This window comes from Saccopteryx bilineata, chromosome 2, assembly GCF_036850765.1.
Source record: "Saccopteryx bilineata isolate mSacBil1 chromosome 2, mSacBil1_pri_phased_curated, whole genome shotgun sequence".
Classification (NCBI taxonomy): Eukaryota; Metazoa; Chordata; class Mammalia; order Chiroptera; family Emballonuridae; genus Saccopteryx; species Saccopteryx bilineata.
In genome coordinates this window covers 160,778,557-160,793,846 of record NC_089491.1, presented here as the reverse complement: position 1 = coordinate 160,793,846, position 15,290 = coordinate 160,778,557, and the positions used below count along the sequence as shown (strand labels likewise).

Genomic DNA, 15,290 nt, shown 5'->3' with positions numbered 1-15,290 from the left:
AGTATCATGTGAACTTATTTTTCTAGTAGTCAAGATGGATTTTCTTTGCCCATTACATTCTCCCACAGGACTTGCCCTTCAGTGCACACAATTGTGCAAATGCTGGTTGTGAAACTCAGCCTATCACCTGTGTAAGAGAGGGCTGGTTTCCCAAATTGAAACTTAATTTTGCTAATAAATATCAGTGCTGGGCTGTAAGTGATGAGCAAATTCCCCTAAGAGAATGGCTAGTACTTCAGACATCAATGTTTAGGTTTATCACTTTAGTGGACTAATTAGAAGAAAATTCATAAAGTTGAAAAAGTCATTGAAGGTTGAAGATTCTGATATAAACATAAATGTCTGAATAAAGTGTTTGAAAAACTAACAGACTAGCAGTATATAGAACCGAAATTGAAGGCCCAATTATCCTGGTAGATAAGGGCAGCAAAGCCATGAAAGTTTATATTTATTTTCATGAACACATACAGACATACACATATTTAAGCTTTGAAGTTTATCACACAAAACAAAGACAGTATGGGTTGTGTTTGGGTCTAGCTACCAATGTGGAATTGGACAGCCATCATCTGCACTGAGATGTTCAGATGATTTGAATAATAATCAAGAGGAAAGTAAAAGAAAAACAGGAAAATTGGCCCTGAGTATAAGTTTGAGGTGTGAATTAAAGCCGTGATATGATATAATTTGATATGATATGAGACAAAACAGACTCAACCCTTTTTGGATAATAGACCACTTTCAGAATCCAGTGGAAGCTAATTACAGTCCCTTTTCATGTAAACATTACACACAAACAATTCAACTTTATTCCACTTTCAGGGAGTTTATGGACAACCAGAGTTTCTTCTGAAATCTTGGGTACCTGTAAATGAATATTGGCATATGTAGAGAGAGTGCAAAATATATCAGAAAGTGATTTGGATCAGAGTATGAATGAGTGTGAGACCTCTTCATCATGTAAGAGAAAGTTGATGGCTTCAAGAAGTGGGCTTCAAATTAATCCACAAAAGACCTTAGGTTTTATTTGTCTATCATATCTCAAGAAGCTGGGGGGAAAAATTTAGTTGCTGCTGCAGTCAGGTAGTGGGAATCTGGGTAAGTGGGGCTTTGGCCACACTGTTCATTGAGAACAGTTTTCTCCCCTTTCACCTACTTATATGTTTGTATTCTATTTAAAATATTGATTAATATGTGGGTTATACACCTTATAAATATATTTATAGACAAATATCTTTTTAAGACCCTGATTTCAATTCTTTTGGGTATGTATCTAGAAGTGGAATTGTTGAATCATATGCTAATTCAATTTTTTTTTTTTTGAGGAACCTTCATACTATTTTCTATAGTGGTTGTTCCATTTTTACATTCCCAGCTATAGCAAGGTCGGGGAATCCGCACTGCATCCAGGGCCCTGAAGTCTGCATCCCTGCGCCTGCCTCTGTGGGACCTATGTTCCCCAGGGGCCCAAATTTCTGCAGACCCCCTCTGCCCAGCCCCTTTGGGGTCTTTCCAGCAGTGGAAACCAGTGTCTCCAGCCATAGCCAGGCCTGGTGGGACCCTGAGCAGGGCACCCAGACCATGGTCCCAGGTGCACCAGCCCCAGCTTCAGTCTGGCCTCAGGGCTCCTACACTTCGAATTTCTCGCCAGACCCTGTTTTGACCCCTGGTTTCGTAGAGCTATGCTCACTCTTGGGAATAACTCTCTTGGAAGGACCCTCCTCTTCCTCTACGTCTGGGTACCAACGAGGCAAGTCTGGTTGCAAACGACACGGGCCCCAGGATGTTACTGGATCTATAGTGGATTTGTCCCCTCAAAGTCCTGTAGATCCCATGGGGCCAGAGGGAGTTAGGGTGTCTCTGGCCAGTGTGTGAGTTCATGCAGGTGTGAGAAGCGGTGGCCGGTGATTCTTGCCAGTGGTTTTCTCTTACAGCGTGAACACACCTCCATTCTTCCAGCCTGGGAGGTGGCGTTTGCTGCGCTCGCTATGTGGCCACTGCATCACGCTGCTCTTATGTCCTGGCCGCTTTACTTAGGGTGCACGTGACAGTTGTGTGGGTTCTCAGGGGACAGTTGTGTGGGTTCTCAGGTCCAGGAGCGGAATTGCTCCTCGCGGTGGATGTTCTCTTTAGTGGTGCTGCTTGTGAACTTTCCAGACAACCAGACCAGCCTTGTCAGTCACTTAATTTCAATTGCATTAAATCCATTAATGTTTATGTGGGTAACTAACATTTTTATATACTATGAGCTTTACAATCTAAGTGTATTTATTCCTTCAGTTGTTTATAAAGTCTTCACAAAGTTATTGTTTTAGTCATTGCGGTCTTAGTACATGTTTGTGTAGGGTTATTTCTAGTACTTTGTTATTATTGCTTAACATTTTGGATGGTAGTTTCTTTTATTAGATTTTATTTATGGATAGTATTTTAAAATATCTCCTATTCATAGGATTTAGTCGACATAGCATTTTGTTATCAGATAATTCTATTATTTTGAACTAGGAACCTGGCTCAAAATTGTTAAAAATCCAATAACTTTTCTGGACATTGTTTTGGGCTTGATAATTTGAAAATTAATAAAGTGCTATTTTCTGCTTGAAAAAAAGTTAATGTTTTAGTTTGCTAATGTTCTATAAATAATTGTTATAAATTGTCTTAATTATTTTATATTTCAGAGGAGGAGATTTGAAGAAAACTGGGCACAGGCTTAGCAAAACCAAACAGAAGAGAAACAGAAAAAGAAGAGAGACAAAATAAAATCCAACAAAACAAAACAGAAAAAAAGAAAGAAAGAAACAAAAAGAAAATAGTCAGAGTGAAACAAAAAGAGAATAGTCAGAGTGAAATCATGGAGGAAACCTCATTTGAAACCCTAGGTTTTCTTATACCAGGAGCTCAGGATCTGCCTCAGAATGAAGGAGAAGACTTGGAAGTAACCAAAAGAGAATCAGGTGTACCTTCACTGGTGGTCTGGTCTACGAACTGGGAGGTTTAGGGAATGGCCAACAAGATGAAAGATGGACAAACGTAGATGCCGAAGACAGCTTTCCCAAATGTTATGTCTATAGTTTAGTTGGCCAGTACGCCAAAGAATCACTTCTCTATGGAAGATGACTAGTTTCTAAGTTTCTCATTAAGGCAAATGAAAACTCTATTACTTGTCCAACAGTGTCAAAACCTTTCCTGGGTAGCAGATGATGACTGCTCTGGCACAAAGGCAGAGAAGCACATTGGAAATGAGCATACCCTTGTGTTAGACATCCAGGACCAATTTGCTGAAACCCCAGTCTCATTTATGTAGAAGAAAGAGAAGAGAGATAAAAGTTTTCCGAAACAATCGTGTGTTGTCAATATGGATCCAGAACTTCAGATAAAGTTTTAGGGAACAAGGAGTAAATTGGGCTTTTTTTTTTTTTTTTTCTGAAACAATTTATCTGATGAAGAATTACAGCTGTGTTCTGATAGACAACCCTATTCTGGCAGCTGGATTGAGTGAGGGACCTCATATGTCTATCTGTGAACAGAGAGACCAAAGAAAGATGGCAAGAGCTGGCTGGTCCTGACAGCAGGGGACAATTGATTAAATTGATTTCCACTTCTGAAGTAGCATGGGGACCAGGAAGGAATCCAGAAACAGCAATACAGGAGAAGCTATTGTTAGAAAATGAAAGTTTGTCACCTCTAGCTGAGAATATAGATTCAATCATAGAAACAGAAACAAATATCTTTGGAAGGTGCTTGCTTAAACTGGATATGTTTCAAAGAGTGCCTATAACTCAACAAAAAGTAAGAAGAGGTAGCAAAGTATTTGGCACCAGACTTTACCTTACTGAGACAGAGTTACATCATTGTAAAAGAAAAGGAGAAATGTGACTTGTTAACAGGAAGCCATGGACTTAAAATTATTTTGGAAGAAGAAAAATATAGAATTTCAGTAATAAATAATGAAGAGGAAAATAAGCAAAACCGTAAGCCCTTTGCTCATCATCTATTTTGGATTTACTCTGATATTAAAAGATCTTCTAAATGTTGCTGGGTCATTTGGCTCTCATTACCTGCCATTTAACAGACTAAGGCAAAGGCACTCTGTATAATTTTTTCAAAAACCTGTTCCTTCTCATGTTCTACAATCTACATCCAGCTCTTGGAAGATACCTTTTACAAGAAAGATACCATTTTTGACTTTCAACTCTCAGACAAGACTAGATAATAAGCTCAATGACACAGGGTTTAACCTCTCCAGAAATTTTAAGTAGCTCACCTGATATTTTGTAGTCTTTTAGGATCACTCCTGATCTTTGCTTTTAAAATGAAAGGTATGGTGAAAAGCTGAAGTCACAGAAAGAACCTAAGCGTTTACAGTTCCCACAAACTGAGGGAAACCAGGATTCAACAAACACCGACCTTGATTCACTTGAGCTACTATTATCACAAGGGCTTGCCTTTCAACTAGTAAAGCTTTGTGGATCTCCTGGAGGTCCGATAGGTAAACTGTGCTTATTTGCTGCAAATAAAAAGCCCAGTTTAACATATACAAATACTTTTTTCAGGTGTTTCTACTCCATGTTAGTGATTTCCTGCAGTTAATTGATGTTGTGATACTCTTCAGCAGTGGAAGTGGAAGATCCATAACAAATGATGTTCAATCTTCAGAATTGTGTCCCCATTCCTACCCCTCTGACCAGTAGTCTTAAATGTCTTTGAGCATGTGGAATACTTGGACCCTCAACTTAGACACTGGGAAGAGTGAAAGAAGAGGTGGGCAAACAGTGATCATGTAACAAATAGATAGACTGCTTTTTAAAAAAATTCTGCATTCTAGCCTACCAGGTGGTGGCGCAGTGGATAGAGCGTCGGACTGGGATGCAGAGGACTCAGGTTCGAGACCCCGAGGTCGCGAGCTTGAGCGCAGGCTCATCTGGTTTGAGCAAAAGCTCACCAGCTTGGACCCAACCAAGGTCACTGGCTCCAGCAAGGGGTTACTCGGTCTGCTGAAGGCCCACGGTCAAGGCACATATGAGAAAGCAATCAATGAACAACTAAGGTGTTGCAACGTGCAATGGAAAACTAATGATTGATGCTTCTCATCTCTCTCCATTACTGTCTGTCTGTCCCTGTCTATCCCTCTCTCTGACTCACTCCCTGTCTCTGTAAAAAAAAAAAAAAAAAAAATCTGCATTCTACATTTCCCTTGTTTGGCACATGGCCTTTCCTTTTTCAGTCATAATATCATAGTATGATGTGTAAATATGAGGCTAGTAAAGAAGGGTATGGTAAAGATTAAATGATGAAAGAAATATTACCCACAGTAGTTGAATTTAATTTTAAAAGACTGAGAAGAAAAGATTCGATAGGGGTCTAACTGGTGATGTGAAATGTTCCTTTAGGCTCTTAAGATTGTTTTTGGAAATAAAAAATCCACTTGTGAGTAACAAGTGAAAATATGATTTTTTAATATTCTAAATAAAATTATAAGTAAATTTCTCCTAAATAATAAGCATATTTGCCTGACCAGGCTGTGGCGCAGTAGATAGAGCGTTGGACCCAGGTTCAAAACCTTGAGGTCACCGACTTAAGCGTGGGCTCATCCAGCTTGAGCATAGGCTCACCAGCTTGAGCAAGGGGTCACTAGCTTGAACCCAAAGGCCACTGGCTTGAAGCCCAAGGTCGCTGGCTTGAGCAAGAGGTCACTCAACACATGAGAAAGCAATCACTGAACAACTAAGGCACTGCAACGAAGAATTGATGCTTCTCATCTCTCTCCCTTCCTGTCTGTCCCTATCTGTCCCTCTCTCTCTCTGTCAAAAAAAAAAAACACCCTAAAAAAAAAGATGCTAAATGTCTTAAAGAAGAAATGGAGCACAGATGCCGACATTTCTGTATCTGTAAGTGAATTGCATGTGTTAGTGACGTCATGTGATTGCACGTGTCCCCTTGGGGACAGAAATTGTAAGAGTTCAGAAGTCAGAACTCTAGGTCCTGCAATTCTATATCTTCCTGACATTCTTTCTTGTCTACTTCCACCAGGGGCCTGGGTCCTGCACCTGTATCAGCTTGTCTTCCAGAGTTTTTTACTTTGCTCCTAAACTTCTGCTGTTCTGGACAAAGGTGGTCCTCACAGCTTAGACCCAAGATAGGCTGTCTCAGGGCCAGGGGGTCCCCACTGTCAGTCTTCCCTTGGCATTCGGGCACTATGTTTATTGTTTTTGCAAACTGAACAATCATATCTTGACCATTTGCTGCAACTTTCTATCATTCTAGATGCGCCAAAGAAGCGCAACAGTATAAAAAGTTAAAATGCACTTGTTGCTTCAGGGAATTTTACAAGATAATTGAAGTCATTTTAGGTCAGGGATCCAAGTCCAAGGTCATTTTGAAATTCTATGCAAAAGTTTTTGTGTCATTTTTCTGGGAGAAAGTCCATAGATTTTTATCAGCTTCTCAAGGCGGTCCATGACCCAAAAAGATTACCAATCAATGCCTTGGATGGGTCCTAGAAAGCACAAAGACTCTAAGCCTTCTTGTTCCTTGAATATATAATACTATCATAATTAATATAATGATCAAGCATCCACTAATTAAGATTTGGAAAACCTTTTGGAGGAAATAAACCTCATTTACCAAACAGGTTACCTTCTAAATGAGGAGACGAGACTAATACAAAAAAAAGTACTGCACTTAGAAAATATAAATGACAAGCTTATGAGTATTTTGAGTGAGGTTAGCAGTACTGAGAGCATATAGGGCTATGGTTTTGTCTGGATGGCTTTTTTTGTGGTAGTGAATTAAAAGCAGTGTTTATACAAATAGAGCTTAAAAGAAAAACAAAATTTCACATTTAGAAATGGCATGTTCGCCTGACCAGGTGGTGGCGCAGTGGATAGAGCGTTGGACTAGGATGCGGAGGACCCAGGTTCGAGACCCCGAGGTCGCCAGCTTGAGCGCAGGGTCATCTGGTTTGAGCAAAGCTCATCAGCTTAGACCCAAGGTCGCTGGCTTGAGCAAGGGGTCACTCGGTCTGCTGAAGGCCCGCGGTCAAGGCACATATGAGAAAGCAATCAATGAACAACTAAGGTGTCGCAACAAAAAACTAATGATTGATGCTTCTCATCTCTCTCTGTTCCTGTCTGTCCCTATCTATCCCTCTCTCTGACTCTGTCTCTGTAGGAAAAAAAAAAAAGAAATGGCATGTTCTTTAAAAAGGAGAGGAGGAAACTAGTGGAGGCTATAAAATGATTTGTGTGGCTAGGTTGGGCAAGCTAAGCACTGGTCTCTCTGTGGCCAGTGGCCTTATTAGTAGGCAGGGAACTTAAACAAATGGAGTGTGAGGACCTCTGCGCACACAGTGGGATTATATAGTAGAGCAGTGTACAGGCCTGAAGAAATCAAACTATCCATGTTGCTAGAGATATGTGAGTATAGAAAAAATATTTTATGTGGGTTGGTGTGGCTGATATGCATATATCAGTGTTTGGACTTGTTTATGAGCATCTTAATTATTTTTGAGGATCCCCCCAGAAACTCTTATGTGGAAGAACCAATTTACAAGACTAACTTTGCTATAGTTGCAATGTTTTATACATGTCATAGGAAAGGAGGAATATATATATATATTTTTTAATTTACTGATTTTAGAGAGAGGATGGAGAGAGAGAGAGGTGGGGAAGGAGCAGGAACCATCAACTTGAAATAATTGCTTCTCATGTGTGCCTTGATCAGACAAGCCCAGGGTTTTGAACCAGCGACCTCAGCATTCCAGGTTGAAGATTTATCCAGTGTGCCACCACAGGCCACGCATGACTACCTAAATTTTATGCCCTGTGACAATACCAGTTCTTTTAAATATATTGTTAGTTACAGTTATAATTTATAGTAATATTTAATGAGAACATGAACTATGACATACATTGTTTTAAATATATCATATATTCACATAAGCATTTTCATTGAGTCTGGACAGTGCTTATTAATAGAGGGTAGAGGTCTGAGACAAACTCTAGCTTTAGCTAAAATATCACAAAATAGGCTTTTACCATTTTGTTGGTCTAGATATCATGTTTGCATACCTTCACATTTAGGGTAAAAACCTGTTTGACTATAGAGATAATATTCCCTTTTTTTTTCTTCACAGAATCTTTGTTGCCTGATGACTGTGTGGTTTCCCTCGACTGGAAGGCACTGAAGAGGAACTATCTGCAATAGAAGACGTCAGTAAAGGTATATTTTTATCACTTTTAAAGAGGAATTTCTCTAACTGGTTTTTTTAAAAAACAAAAAAATTGCAGAAAACTTCTTTATCAAATGTAACATGAAGGGCCACACCCCTTATATGAAGTTAGACAAAGACTATATGTGGGTGGGTGGATGATATATGCACATTTCTTTCAGTTAGTCCCAGGGAGAAAGTTATGTTCACCGGCAATTCCCTAACTTTGTGTGGTGTTGGCTGGTATAAGGGCCCACTGGCTGAACAAGGTGCTCATTTAGAGGAGTCCTTTTCTCCCATCCAGCCCACTGTTTATCCTGATATGAGAGAGATACAATCACTAGTTAGGTTCCTGTTTACTTGATTTAGAAGCACCTCATTATTGGTGCTCTGTTAGTCCATAGTGAGAGGCATGACTACTCTGACAGGCTGTTCATTTTTCAAGTGGCTGGAGGAGGACAGGCTGGGAAGGGTGGGGAAAGAGGTAGACCATGTAGACAAACTTATTTATTTATCTATTTTTACTTGTTCTCTGTTATTATTGTCTTCTCTTAGCTTCCTTATATTTTAAACTTGACATCAACTAACATGAAAATAAACCCACTGTACTTTTTTCCAATGTGTAAATTATGAAATAAGCACAGCTGCTATGATTTCAGTGTGTATGTGTCTGCATTTGATAAGAATTGAATGTTTTCTCTCTTCATTTTACCTCATTTCTAAGAGTTGCCTATGTTTCCTTTCCTGAACTAGAAATACACATATACTCAGTAAAAATATTTTCTTTTGTTTTAAACCTGGTTCTGACTAAAGAAAAAGGACAAGGAATAAAGATTTGAGGGAAGTATGTAGAGATTTGGAGGGACCACTACAAATGGGGGATAGCCCTGGCTGGTTGGCTCAGTGGTAGAACATCAGCCTGGCGTGCAGGAGTCCCGGGTTTGATTCCCGGCCAGGGCACACAGGAGAAGCGCCCATCTGCTTCTCCACCCCTCCCCTCTCCTTCCTCTCTCTCTCTTCCCCTCCCACAGCCAAGGCTCCATTGGAGCAAAAGTTGGCCCAGGCGCTGAGGATGGCTCCATGGCCTCTGCCTCAGGCGCTAGAATGGCTCTGGTTGCAACAGAGCGATGCCCCAGATGGGCAGAGCATCGCCCCCTGGTGGGCATGTTGGGTGGATCCCGGTTAGGCGCATGCGGGAGTCTGACTGCCTCCCCAGCTTCCAACTTCAGGAAAAAAATAAATAAATAAATAAAAATAAAAAAATAAAAATGGGAGATAAAAGTGTGGGGCAAGAAGAGAGGCTGAGAAACTGCCGAGACAGGAGGTGAAGAAAGGCATTCATGCAGTCAACACAGACTGATCAAGTTCAGACACTGTTCTACACACACATTCTTGCCCTCATAGGGTTTGTGTTAGGACCCCAGTTAGGAAGGGATGCTTTCCCTTCCTCAGTGTGACCCCAGGAGAGCAACCTGTGGGCCATTCAGGAGTCTTTCCTTATCTGCCAAATTTGGATATTTTGTGTCAAGGACACTCTCTGGACCCTGCTTATGATTTTTATATCAATTTTCCACATTCATGCTTAACTGCTCTCTGTGAACCTGGTCTTCTCTTCACGGAGCTGTCATCCCATATTATTAACCTTGTCTTGTTGAGGAAATTTATGTGTTGTGCTATGTGCAGATTTTTTTTTACAATTATAATGAAAGCAGGCCTTCCTGTTTTGTGTTGGCATAATGTACTTGGTCAGTGGGCCTCGAGAGGTAAATAGGAATTTAGAAAGAGGGAAATAACAGGAGACTTTGGTTGGCTCTGGGAGCCCAAGTCCTTGTCTCAAAACCTTCACTCCTTCAAGGAGGTGGCATGGAGTATTGGAAAGAGGCTGGGCTCCAATCTTGAAGCTACTGATGACTGATTGTGACCTTAAATTACTGTCTCAGAGCTTCAATTTCTTTACCTGTAAAAAATAGGTTTATAATACATACCAACTATCATGGGGATATCAAATGAGGATTAAATGAAATAACTTGTGCAAAGTACTTAGCATAGTGCAGGGGTCAGGAACCTTTTTGGCTGAGAGAGCCATGAACGCCACATATTTTAAAATATGTGTAACTTAGTGAGAGCCTTACAATGACCCGTGTACGTTATGCATTATCCAATAAAAATTTGGTGATGTCCCAGAGGACAGCTATGATTGGCTCCAGCCACTCGCAACCATGAACATGAGTGGTAGGAAATGAATGGATTGTAATACATGAGAATGTTTTATATTTTTAACATTATTATTTTTTTCTTAAAGATTTGTCTGCAGATGCAGCCATTAAAAGAGCCACATCTGGCTCAAGAGCCATAGGTTCCCGACCCCTGGCATAGTGCCTGAGAAATAATAGCCTCTTTGTAATGGTTAGTTCCCTTCCCCTAAAACCTCCTTGAGTTCAAGCATTGCTTTTTTAAATTTTATTTATTTTTATTTTTTTAAAGGTTTTTTAAAAATTAATTAATTAATTTATTCATTATTAGAGAGGAGAAACAGAGAGGGAGAGAGAGGAGAGAGAGACAGAGAGAGAGAAGGGGGGAGGAGCTGGAAGCATCAACTCCCATATGTGCCTTGACCAGGCAAGCCCAGGGTTTTGAACTGGCGATCTCAGCATTTCCAGGTAGATGCTTTATCCACTGCGCCACCACAGGTCAGGCTCAAGCATTGCTTTTGAAACACCCCTGGCAAAACAGAAATTGTGTTATCCTGGAGAGCAAGTTTATTGACTCAATAAACTTGTTAATGTATTTGCATTAATTAGTGTATTGACTATTGAGTTTATAATGTAAACACTTGACCCTCAGGGAATGGGACTTAAACAGGTTTTGATTTAAAGACAGGAGGCTGGGCAACCTCAGGGCCATAGGCTCTTGAAAGAGGTAGGACCAAGCATGGTATTGGGATGGTGCGCATACTATGAAGCTTGAGATACCAGCAGAGTGGAATGAATAGGGAAACTGACAACAAACTCGGTTACCATTTTGTTTTGTTTTGTTTTGTTTGCTGTTGAAGATCCTAATCAAAAAAGTGCTCAGCGCCCAGGGAATTATTTCCTGCGATAAACTCACTGGATGGCAAAACTGGTTTGGGTAATTTGTCTAACCATTCTCGAATACTCAACAGAAGAGGCAACAACTGGAACGTTTTATTATCTAATTTTGAAAATGTTTGCCATACTCTAATTTGTTTTAAAGAAGAAAAGGCACAGAAAACTTGAGTATCTTATTTTAAAATTTGCATCAGGATAGAGGAGTAGGTGCTATATCCAAGTATGGGGCCATGATTCCATTTCCAGATTTCTGAAATCCAAAAAGCTCTGAAACTCAAAAGTTGATTTTGTTTTGTATCATTTCTTAAATGTCTGTCATTAAAACTAAGTTGGTAGCAAAACTTGACCCAATAGGCAGGTTAATTTTATTTATCCCATTATGACTATGCTTAGATTTCACTGCAGAAATACTAATGTTTAATTACTGATGGTGGTGGTCCCAAAATCGCACTCAGAGTTTAAAGTTATACAAACAAAACAAACAAACACTTTCTGAATTCTGAAACACATCTGACTTCGAGGATTCTGGTTAGGGATTGTGGGACCTGCACTATACAACAGGCTCCTTTTTATTTTTTTATTTTATTTTATTTTAAAGATTTTATTTATTCAATTTTCAGAGAGGAGAGAGAGAGAAAGAGGAGGAGCAGGAAGCATCAACTCCCATATGTGCCTTGACCAGGCAAGCCCAGGGTATCGAACAGGCAACCTCAGGGTTCCAGGTCCACGCTTTATCCCACTGCGCCACCACAGGTCAGGCACAACAGGCTCCTTTTTAAAATTATGTTTCAGTTTAGTTCAAATATGAGAATTCATATCTGATAAATGTAAGTCTGTTTTCAGAGAGGGAGCCCCAGTTATCTTATCCTCCCCTCCCCCCTACCACCACATACCCCATATTCCTCCTCTCCACCCTGTTTTACCTTCTCCAGGGAGTAACCCTCTAGGATTCCCTGAAAGGCGGCTGCCCATTTTGTTTCTTACTCAGACTTTAAACCTGATCTTCCTGTTTAGAATCCCACTTTCAGCCCATATCTTCTAGTTCCTGAAATTTTATGGGATTATTATACAGGGCAAATTATACTGCTTATTGGCTTTCTATAACTTAGTATACTTTTCTTTCCCAAATTAACACTGGGTCTTTGCTCTCCAGTTTTAAAATTTTTGATGCTGTGATCTTTTTTTCTTATAGTATGTGTTTAAAAATCATAACTATACCCACTCCCCACACACACAAAAAAAACTTTACAGTTTAGTGGGGTTTCAACTGGGAGTGAAAGTGAAATATTTGTGTTCCATCTGCCATCTTTGCTGGAAATTGAGTGCTTTGTTTAAAATAACTCAATGTTTTACTTACATTCATTTTGTATCATTTTACTTTCCCTTTCTACTGGACTGGAGGTCTCTTCCAGATGGAGACCAGAGTCTTCTGTGTTTGGTTGAACCTCCCAAGGGTCCTGTTCTCTCTGCAGGCTCCTGGTGCCCCTGTGAAACTGGACTTGCCCTAGGCTTGAGGATAGGGGAATGATTTCAGGGAAGGGTTGACCAGGATTAGGGTCAAAGAACAGACAGCTGTGGAGGAGACTCTGGCATCTGGCAAACCCTTATTTTTTAGGGACCATTGACATGTGTGGATTTGTAATTAATACATTAGAACCCACACCAGCATGGCTGTAACCCAGGGTAGTTTTATAAATATCTATCAGTGAGAATGACATGGCTAGTGGCCAGTTTTATGCTGCACAGATGTATACCAGCTGACTATCCACTCCGGCTTGTGCTCTGGTTCCAGATGCCCCACCTTTCTCCAGCCCCTGCCTTGATGACCTTGCCTAATCTAAAACTTTATTGCCAGAATAAAGTTTTAGAAAAGTGGGTTGGAGCCTGACCAGTCGGTGGCGCAGTGGATAGAGCGTTGGACTGGGATGCGGAGGACCTAGGTTCGAGACCCCGAGGTCACCAGCTTGAGCGCAGGCTCATCTGGTTTGAGCAAAGCTCGAGCAAGGTGTTACTCGGTCTGCTGAAGGCCCACGGTCAAGGCACATATGAGAAAGCAATCAATGAACTAAGGTGTCGCAGGAAAAACTGATGATTGATGCTTTTCATCTCTCTGTTCCTGTCTGTCTGTCCCTGTCTATCCCTCTCTCTGACTCTCTCTCTGTCCCTGTAAAAAACAAACAAACAAACAAACAAGAAAAGTGGGTTGGAGCTACTCTTCCTCCCTAGGCTTCCTCGTCGAAGCTATACTCAAGTGCCTCTGTGCACAGTGGCAGATTATTGGTGACATGGACCTCACTGTGAAGGAGCTGTGTGACACCAAGAAGAGGGAGCGATGGGGTGTGGCAGAGAGAGGGGCAGTGTGTGGCAGACGAGCAAATCAGGCTCGTCCAGGGGACATTTGTGCATTGGTGGGCTCATCCCAGTCGAGTGTTTCTCCTATCCGGTCAGTGGACTTCTCTTCCCTGGTCCCCTTCCTCTCACCCCTTCCTGCTTCCTGTGACTCTGTCTGGCTTCTCGGGGAAGGATGAGCATGAGGGAAGAGCCAGGAGGGACCAGTGTTGGGGTAGAAGACAGGACGGTCCTACCTCAGTCTGGCCAGACTGCGCAGACTGTGGTAGAAGGTGCAAGCTGGGGTGCCAGAGCAGACAGGGGCACCCATGCAGGAAGCTACGCAGGCCAAAATGACTTCTCCGTGCCCTCTCACTTCATAGCACACATACATGTAACAAGGTGAATATATGTTTATAAGACTAATCTACATGCTTTTTCTAATTTAAATTTTTGAGTAAAAAATATCAGAAAGTTTTTGCAGGGAAAGAAGGAACAGAGGATCAGAGAGAATTCCTGTATATTTAAAATGGCTGCTATGTTACAGGATTTTGGGTTTGACAGCTATGGAAGCTCCTCCTGGCTTCATTTTGGCCTCCCTGGGGGAGGAGCTGGGGGCTGGTTACAAGGCACTCCGAACCCCAGGGTTTCCATTAGCTCCCTCCTGTATCTACCTCCTTATTTTTCCACTTATTGTTAAACAGTAGCAATTAGAGGAACATTTGACTGTTCCTTCATTTGCCAAAAATGACATGTGATTATTTTCTTTACATCAATCATGTGATTATTTTCTTTATGTCCATCGTGGTAATGGTTTCTAGTTTAGCAAAGTCAGGTTGTTCTGTTCATCCCGTACTGGAGAAATGGACCCAACCCTTAGAGCTGAGAAGTTTGGTCAGATGAACTGAGGGTGCCAGGAGTGTTATCACAGGGAAGCTCTGAAGTGGGGAGCCCACCTGTGTGTGGGCTGCCATCTGACTGGGAGCAGGAAGGATCTAAACACAGCTAGCACTAGCAAGCTCAGTCTCAGATCTGTCCGTGATGGTCACTGACTCTGCTTACCTTATTCCTTAACTGGCATTACCACTATTTCTGTTGTCTTAAAATAATCCCAAGCTCAAAATGATCTATTGAGAAAGTAGCTCAGGTCCACATACAATTTTTGAGCACCTTCTCAATATCCGGTGCTGTGTTAGATCTTACAATCTAATTAATGGGAGGAAACACATACATAAACAGATAACTTTCAACTGTCTGCTTTTGAGGAATAAAAAGGGGGAAACCGAGCTTGTTGACTAGTTAACTATAGGAGTTGAGACAAAGGAAAAGTATCTGTGTTCACTTCCAAGGACTGCCAACCATTTTCTTCTTCTTGAAATTCTCCGGCTCTGGCCTCCATGCATCTCTCTGTCTTAGAGTTCTGTCTGCTCTGCTGATCTCCTTCAGCAGATCCACGTCGAAGGCACAGCCCTTAAAGGGTGTCTGCAGATCCCCTCTTTAGTTGTCTGCTCCATTCTCTATCCCTTCTCATAGGGCAAGGATTCTCAAAGCTGTCTCCTGCTCAGACCTCTCTTCTGAGCAGCACATGCTTCCATGCATCTGCTCCACCCACCCCAGCACCACCAGAGTGAGAATGCCAGAGTCTCTTGCCCCAACAGCATGTGCCT

General features: G+C 41.3%; 1 pseudogene; it reads left to right on the top strand.

Annotated features, from left to right (window-relative positions):
• The first annotated feature begins 1,581 nt into the window (after positions 1–1,581).
• The window catches only part of LOC136322366 (uncharacterized), a 43,098-nt pseudogene continuing 29,389 nt past the window's right edge, over positions 1,582–15,290 (top strand).